The sequence below is a fragment of the Mytilus californianus genome, unplaced genomic scaffold (assembly GCF_021869535.1).
Source record: "Mytilus californianus isolate M0D057914Y unplaced genomic scaffold, xbMytCali1.0.p SCAF_4, whole genome shotgun sequence".
NCBI classification, from domain to species: Eukaryota; Metazoa; Mollusca; class Bivalvia; order Mytilida; family Mytilidae; genus Mytilus; species Mytilus californianus.
In genome coordinates this window covers 102,388,191-102,397,192 of record NW_026262690.1, presented here as the reverse complement: position 1 = coordinate 102,397,192, position 9,002 = coordinate 102,388,191, and positions in this window count along the sequence as shown.

The window sequence follows — 9,002 nt, the reverse complement described above, 5'->3', positions numbered from 1 at the left end:
ATCCCAATATTAAATGGGAAATTTCCCGTTTTATCCTAATTTTAATTAGGAATGTTTTACTGTTTATATCGAAGTTTAAATGGGAAATTTTACTGTTTTATCCAAATTTTAATTGGGTATGTTTTACTGGTTTTATCCAAATTTTAAATGGGGATGTTTAACTGGTTTTATCAAAATTTTAATTGGGATGTTTTACTGTTTTTATCAAAATTTTAATTGCGATGTTTTACTGTTTTTATCCCAATTTTAAAAGGGAAATTTTCCGTTTTATCCAAATCTTAATAGGGAATGTTTTACTGTTTTTATCCAAATCTTAATTGGGAATGTTTTACTGTTTTTATCCAAATCTTAATTGGGAATGTTTTACTGTTTTTATCGAAATTTTAAATGGGAAATTTTACTGTACTATCAAAATTTTAATAGGGATTGTTTTACTGTTTTTATATAAATTTTAAATAGGATATTTATCTTTTTTTTTATTAAAATTTTAATTAGGGATGTTATAGCTATTTTATCAAAATTTTAATTGGGGATGTTTTACTGTTTTAACAAAATTTTAATTGGTGATGTTTTTCTGTCTAATCCAAATTTTAAATGGATCATTTTATTGTTTTGTAGAATTTAAAGGGGTTATTTGCTGTTTCATCTTGTACTCCGAAAGGAAGAGGCAGGTGTCTTACTGTGGGCGTTTGTCTTGGTGAACTAGCACCTTAAAGTCCATATAACCCACAGGCCAGCTGGCTAGCCTACAAGCAGACAGGTACTTTTGTACCATTTGGCATTTTTAAAAACTTTTGGCAATTTTTACTTTTGGACTTTCACCTTTTCTATTCTTTTTATATTTTTTTATCTTTTAAAATATTTTTAACACCTTTCAGTTAAATACATATTTTGGCTGCATAATGGTTATCCAAGGATAATTTCTTTTTATAAAATTTACATCACATATTTTGGCTTATTTGTAACTTTGGTTGTTACCTTACATTTCAAGAAATGATATGATAACCATTTGATATTGAAAATAAAAACTACAACTTCAAAATTGGCTCAATACTAAAAAAAATCCATGTTTCATGTCAAACAGTTTTGGTCTTTTTTTTAGTGTTGACATTTGTTTTCGTCCATGCCCGGTGTCATATGGCATTTTGAACCCCATGATAAATTGACCCCGGGGTCAAAATACCGCTATGGTAAATTGAAACCCCCTGTAATTTTCATTCTAGATAATTATTAGAACATTATACATAATTTTAAAGCTTATTGTAGATTGAAAATCAGACATACAAGAAGGGGAGGTCAATTTTCCATGATTGGTTAAAAAAAATACCATGGCTTAGTATAAGTCTTTACTAACAAAATTTCATTCAAAATACTTATTGAAGCATTTATATAACTAGACCATGTAGCTTGAATGCTTTAATTATTTGAAATCATAACATATAAAGGGAGTTTTAATTTTCCATGGTAAAAAGGGGGAGGGGTCAAATTACCATGGCTCATTTAAATAGTCAAAACATCTTTACAGTATGTTTTATATGTACCATATATTTATTTGAGTATTCAAACTTTGAAAAGTAGTTTGAAAATAATTTGATTTTTGAAATTGGAGGTGTCTAGACAAGGGGGTTCAATTTACCATGGCAGGGGGGTCAAAATACCATGACTAAGAAAAATAATTTAAAAAAAATGTCCGACATGTTTCATATATACCAAATACTAGTTACAGTATTATAACTATGTAAAATAGTTTGAATAGATATGATTTTTGAAATTTGAGATGTATAGGAGGGGTTCAATATACCATGACAGTATGGGATCCAAATACCATGCTAAGTAAAAAATTTGAAGATACTTTTACAACATTTTTGTCGAGCCTGCAACTTCTGTCGCAGAAAGCTCGACATAGGGATAGTGATCCGGCGGCGGCCGTGTTAGCTAACTTCTTAAAAGCTTAATATTTCAGAAGGTAGAAGACCTGGATCCTTCATACTATGTATATAGATGCCTTATGTTACGAAGTTTCCGTCTGTCATATGTCCATTGTCCTTGACCTCATTTTCATGGTTCAGTGACTACTTGAAAAAAAAAGTTAAGATTTTTAATAGTCTTAATTTCTCTCTTATTATGAGTAATAGGATAACTATATTTGGTATGTGCGTACCTTGCAAGGTCCTCATGCCCGTCAGACAGTTTTCACTTGACCTCGACCTAATTTCATGGATCAGTGAACAAGGTTAAGTTTTCGTGGTCAAGTCCATATCTCAGATACTATAAGCAATAGGTCTACTATATTTGGTGTATCGAATGATTGTAAGGTGTACATGTCCAACTGGCAGGTGTCATCTGACCTTGACCTCAGTTTCATGGTTCAGTGGTTAAAGTTAAGTTTTTGTGTTTTGGTCTGTTTTTTTTAACACTGTATGCAGTAGGTCAACTATATTTGGTGTATGAAAATATTTTACCATGTACATGTCAGTCTGGCATGTTTTATTTGACCTTGACCTCATTTTTACGGTTCATTGCTCAATGTTAAGGTTTTGGTTTTTTTTCTGTTTTTCTAATACTATAAACAATAGGTCAACTATATTTGGTGTACGGGATGAATGTAAGGTGTATAATTTTATGTCTGTCTGGAAATTATCATCTGACCATGACCTCATTTTCATGGTTCATTGGTCAATCTAAAGTTTTCCTTGTTAAGTTTGTTTCTTAGATACTATATGCAATAGGTCAATTATATTTAAAGCATGTAATGATTGTAAGGTGTACATGTCTGTCTGGCAGGGTTCATCTGACCGTGACCTCATTTTCATGGTTTATTGGTCAATGTTAAGTTTTCCTGGTTAAGTTTGTTTCTCAGATACTATTAGCAATAGGTCAACTTTATTTAAAGTATATTAGGTGTATGGAATGATTGTAAGGTGTACATGTATTTCAAGTTTGGTTTATCTGACCTTGACCTCATATTCTTGGATCATGTTAAGTTTATGTGATAGTTGTAATAAAGCTTTATATTTAGGACTATCAACATAAAATCAATGGTTAGTCAAGAAGGCGAGACATTTCAGCGTGTGTACTCTTGTTTATATATACTCTATACTAATTACAGTTTTAAAACTTTGAAAAGGAGTTTGAAATAATATTATTTTTGAAATAAAGAGGTGTATAGGAAGGGGGTTCAATTTACCATGACAGGGGGGGTCAAAATACCATAGCTAAGAAAAATTGCTGAATCATCTTTCCTTCATGTTTTGTTCATACCAATTTATTATTTTAACATTAAATATCTTTAAACACTTGATTATAGATTGAAATGTAGACATCTAAAAAGGGGGAGGGTTAATTTTCCATATTAGAAGGGCAATTAGTGCTATAAAGTCTTTACCAACATAATTTTCATTAAAGATACTTATTGAAGCATTTAAACTAGATCATGTAGTTGAAATGCTTTAATGAATTAATATTCTGACATGTAAAGGGCGTTCTTTTTTCCATAGTAAGGAAGGTCAAAATACATAGCTAAGAAAAAGTATTCTAAAATCGTTTCCAACACTCTTTCATTGAAGATACTTATGAACAAATTATAAAAACCATGTTGCTTAAATACTTTCATTTTTTGAAATCCTGGCACCTAAAAGGGGGAAGGGTCAAATTTCAATGGTAAGGGGGTCAAACTACCATGGCAAAGAAAAAATATCTTAAATCAATCTTTTCCAACATTTTTTTTTTTTCAGATATCTATTGAAGCAGTCTAACATGATTATGTTGCTTAAATGCTTTAAGAAATTTTTATGACATTTAAAGGGGGTAAATTTTTCATGGTAGCTAGGGGGTTCAATATAACATGGTTTAGCAAAAGTGTTTTAAATTATTTATTTACATAATGTTTTTCATTCAAGACACTTTTTGAAGCATCCTAATTATTTTATTAGTGTACAATATTATAATTCTATCATCAATTAAAATTTGAGTTTTATAATAAGATAAATATTAAGTTGAAATTCTATGAAGTTTAAAAATTCATAATTCTACAACAGATCAAAATACACTGTAAACAGAGTTGTTGTAGACCATTCTACAATATTGAATTTATCAGGTAGTAATATACCCATAAGAACAAATAAGTTGTTTCTTTGATCACATTACAAGGAATGAAATTTAAGGGTTCAGAAACAACATATAGATATAATTTTATATGATAAGTTTAAACAATTTTTAAAATTACATGTGAAATGTGACTTTAATAATAAGTGAATAAGGCGATATCATCATGAACCATTAGTGCATTGGACACATTGGAGGTGTTGAAAACTATATAAAACACTTGTATTAAACAAAAGAAAACTTCATTTTGATAATTCAAAAGGTAATTAGAAAAGTCAAGTAATCATTTGTTTACGTTGTAGTTGGTATATATTTAACATACTCGAAAAGATGTTTGGAAAATTTTACTTAGCCATGGTTATACTCACCCCCCCCCCCAAACCCCCCCCCCCCCCCCCAAACCCCCCCCCCCCCCCCCACCTACCCACCCACCCCACCCACCCCTCATACACCTCCAATTACAAAAAATCTAGCTAATCTAACTCCTTTACATAGTAATGATACTCCAATAAGTAGTTGGTATGGTATGTATTTAACATACTGGAAAAGATGTTTGAAAGATTTGACTTAGCTATGGTATATTGACCCCCCCCCCCTTAATACACCTCCAATTACAAAAATTCTAGCTATACAAACTCCTTTACATAGTAATAATACTCCAATAAGTAGTTGGTATGTATTTAACATGCTGGAAAAGATGTATGGAAAATTTAACTAACCATGGTATTTTGATCCCCCTGCCATGGTATATTGACCCCCTCCCTTTATACACCTCCAATTACATAAAATCTAGCTATTCTAACTCCTTTCATAGTTATAATACTCCAATAAGTAGTTGGTATGTATTTAACATGCTTGAAAAGATGTTTGGAAAATTTTACTTAGCCATGGTATTTTGACCCCCCCCCCCCCCCCTTGCCATGGGGGCCATGGTATATTGAGCCCCCTCCTATACACCTCCACTTTACAAAAAATATCATATAGCTAACATATGTATATTAGATAATCTGCAATATTATTTTTCTAAAACAGGGGGGTTCAATTTTCCATGGTGGGGTTCAAAATACCATATGGGAAAAATGACTCCGGGGTCAAAATACCATGCGGTATAATGACCCCGGGGTCAATTTACTATATGGTATTTTGACCTCGGGTTCACTTTTCAGAGGGTTCAACATACCAAATGACACCGGTACTTTATGATTAAAAATCTTTTCATCAACTAACAAACTTTACATAGGGCATCTAACACATAGAGTATGCTAATATAGGTGGCTATGGTTGGTATGGATAAGACAGAAATGGAGGGAGGGAGTAATAGGAAGCATTGAGAGGGTGAGGGTAAATAATGAGATGGGTATGTAAAGATGTATGTTCAATAGGGAGAAATTATATATGCAGTGATATAAACTCCTACACTTTATGAATGTTTTTTTCATTCTGAGAAATGTTGCTTTCTAGTCTTTTCAAATGCATGCTCAGCATCGTTTTTTTATTTTCTTGGTCTAAATTTTTCTTGTGCATTTTTGCTGTCAAGTTTATTATTCATTCTCGTCATATGGGTTTTATATCAGTCTTAAAATGCTGTATATATTAAGTCAACTTCAATAGTAAAGTTAAGTCTAAAAAAATCTAACCAGTTACAAGGAGAATAAATCAAAGTACTGAAGAACTGAACATCGGATGACCGCAAGTTCTTGTGGATGGTCAAAAGCACTAGTCACAGAAAAAAATCACATCTCTATACCTGAAACTGAGGTTAATGTACAGAGATATATTTTTTTCTGAGACAAGTTCGTGCGTGGATGATGAATAAATGATAGGAAATTCAACCTCACCGTAATAACTATTATATTGTAGTGATACAAATCAGTAAACACTGGTTTGTTGTTATATATTATATTAATATAACAGTTACATGTATATATAATTTTCATCCATTTGTATATCATTCTATTATACTATTCTAATAAAAGTGCATTGCAAGTGCATGGTGGACACTCTTCTGTAAAAGTTCGATTTTTCTAAAAGATTGGATATGAGTAAGCATTCATATTTTCCCGCAAAAACAATTACAGAGTTACCGGTCCTTGCCGGGATTGTCGCAAAACGTTCTTGAGATATTCTTCCGCATGCTTTAACACAAAACATTTTCATATTATTAATTTATATTCTAAACAAAAATATTTTTATCAGTATTCATTGAAGAGATGTATCTATAACAAACGATTAGGAATGTTAGTTTGCACTCGTTAATATCCGCGTATTTATCATGTTTATAGATCGGTTATAAACCCAAAACGAAAGTTACGTAATGGAAATCTAGGCGATAGCAATACATCGGAATGCCCTCACGGTCATCGCGATGTAAAAATGGGCCACTAAGACATTCTATTGGCATGCATTATGGTATATTCAAGCCTAGATTTAAACCGTCTCGGTGGTCCTGTGGTAGAGTGTTCGCCTCGGTGAAGGAGGTTCTCGGTGTTTGAAGCCCAGAAAAGTCGAACTAGACTTTAAAATTGGTATATGTTGCTTCTTTGCTAAGCACGCTGCATTTAGAAGAATCAGAAAAGACTGGTCGGTGTGGAGTAAGAATAATGTGTCCGGGTAGAAACTTTATGAATTTATGAATTCAATACGATCGTTTTAAGGTCAATTTCGTCTACCTCACAAAATCTTGTTAGGCACTATAGCAGAGACATATGTCTCTACAAGTTTCCGAAAACCAATGCTTCGGTATTAATTATTAATTAAAGCATTTGCTACGTATACGATTATCCGAAAATTTCGGGTTAATTACGGAATAATTTTACGCGTAAATTAAAACAAGAAAATCGTATGATTATTTTAGGAGAATCAGTGGCGGATCCAGGGGGGGGGTCCGGGTGTTGGAACCCCCCTTTTTTTGACGATCAATGCATTTGAATGGGGACATATAGTTGGACCCCCCCCCCCCCTTTATCCTGGGTTGGGACCCCCCCTTTTAAAAATGGCTGGATCCGCCCTGAGAATCGTGCCAGGTACTTTTTCAAACATACTATAACCCTAAAATGAAAGTTTTTTGCAATAGAAATAAATAAGCTTTTGCATGATATATTATTATTTATCCGAAAACTTCGACGCCTTTAAGATCAGCGCATGGTTTACAAAACTTTGATGTTAGTCAAATTTTTCATGTTGATTTATAACCTTTTAAAAGAAATTATCAAAATTTATCTCCCAAAATAATTGCATTGTGCAGGATCGTGTCAAACGGAAAAGACATATACATGCAACACTTTCAGTCAATGGAAATATAATTACATAGATAACGTTATACATTGAGTTCCGTGCAAAAACGTTCAGTTTGGACTTGGTAACATTTTGGGGAGACACGGACAACTTGATGGAAATTGAAGAAAAATTGAGCGTTTCCTTAAAATAGAAGGCTTAAAAAAATCTTTAAATAATCACATTTCAGTAATAACAATTGTTTACATATTTCATTTGTCTGTCAAAAATTTGAAATACCCTAAATTATCATGGTACTGAAAAATCTTGAATAATGGCTCTATGGTAAAATGATTTAAGGGAGACACGGAAAATGTGGAAAAAAACCAAAGATATAAGTTATGTTTAAAATATAAAATGTGTTCGTAAAATCTAATAAAATCACATTTTAATGTTGAGGTGATATATCTTTTCTTTAATTTATGTGAAAATATGATAATATCGAAGTGCTTGCTTTCATTTTTGTGTCTGACTCGAATTTTCAAATCTTGCAGCTCTACGGAATTTCGAAAATGGCCGCTAGACTACGAACTGACATGATATTTATCGTGACCATTTAACAGCATTAATATGATCATATTATATCCAACCTATTCAAATGTTATCGAAATCCATTCAGCAGTTTGGATTTTTTTCTTCGTTTTGATTTGGATGGCTGGTTCTTGTTGTTTCGTCTTACACAGCAAAAATGGCATTATGAGCGCAGAATCATTGCTAAATTATATCAGAGATATACACATGCGTTTCTGATTATACAATAAAACATAACATTAAAAGAGTCGGTTCACTAACTCATAATATTGGCCCTTAAAATCTGAAATTTTTTCACTACGAAAATGTGTTGAAAATTTGATGAAAACACATGTTAAAAGCAAAATGCAAAATTTATGACAGTTTTCTGCAAAATTTACAGTGGCGCCACCCTTCGCCCACAAATCTTTTTGCTGAAATATTCATTATATACCATATTCTTTACTTTTCAACAAAAATGTCAATGGGCGAGGGTTGGAGCCACATATAAAATCATGAAATAAGGTTGAAAAAGTTGAAAATTTCTAAGAAAAGTGATGAAAATGAAATCTGTTCCTTTTTAGGCTGATATCTATATAAATATGAAGCAGGTACATAACTTTTTCTTATTATATACTTTCAAATATCATACTTTTAGCAATACATACATGTACATATATTAGATTTACCGTTTGATAATTAAAGTTTAAAAAAAAACACCTTTACAGGGCCGTTTATTGGGGTTCCTGACTCTACTCCTTTTATTAAAATCAGGTTTTATTTCATTTCGATTCAAATGATGAATCAAGAAAATTTACTATTCATAATGCGTAGAATTAAGATGTGGTCAAATGAAAAAAAAAGACCGCCGCGGCAAATACCGTACGTAACGTCACTGCAAGTGTAACAGTGGTTTGATTCCGCCAGTGTACTTTATCTGGAGGAAGAAAATCCCCAGTGATTTTTATCCACCAACAAAACATCACTAGGGTTTTCTATCCGGGTCCAGTGTAAAACATCCACCAGTCATTATAAGGTTCTAAAAAGTTTTTTTTGAAGGGAAATATATATAAAATGTGGCTTAATAGTTTTTCAGTTAGTGTATTTGAAAATTG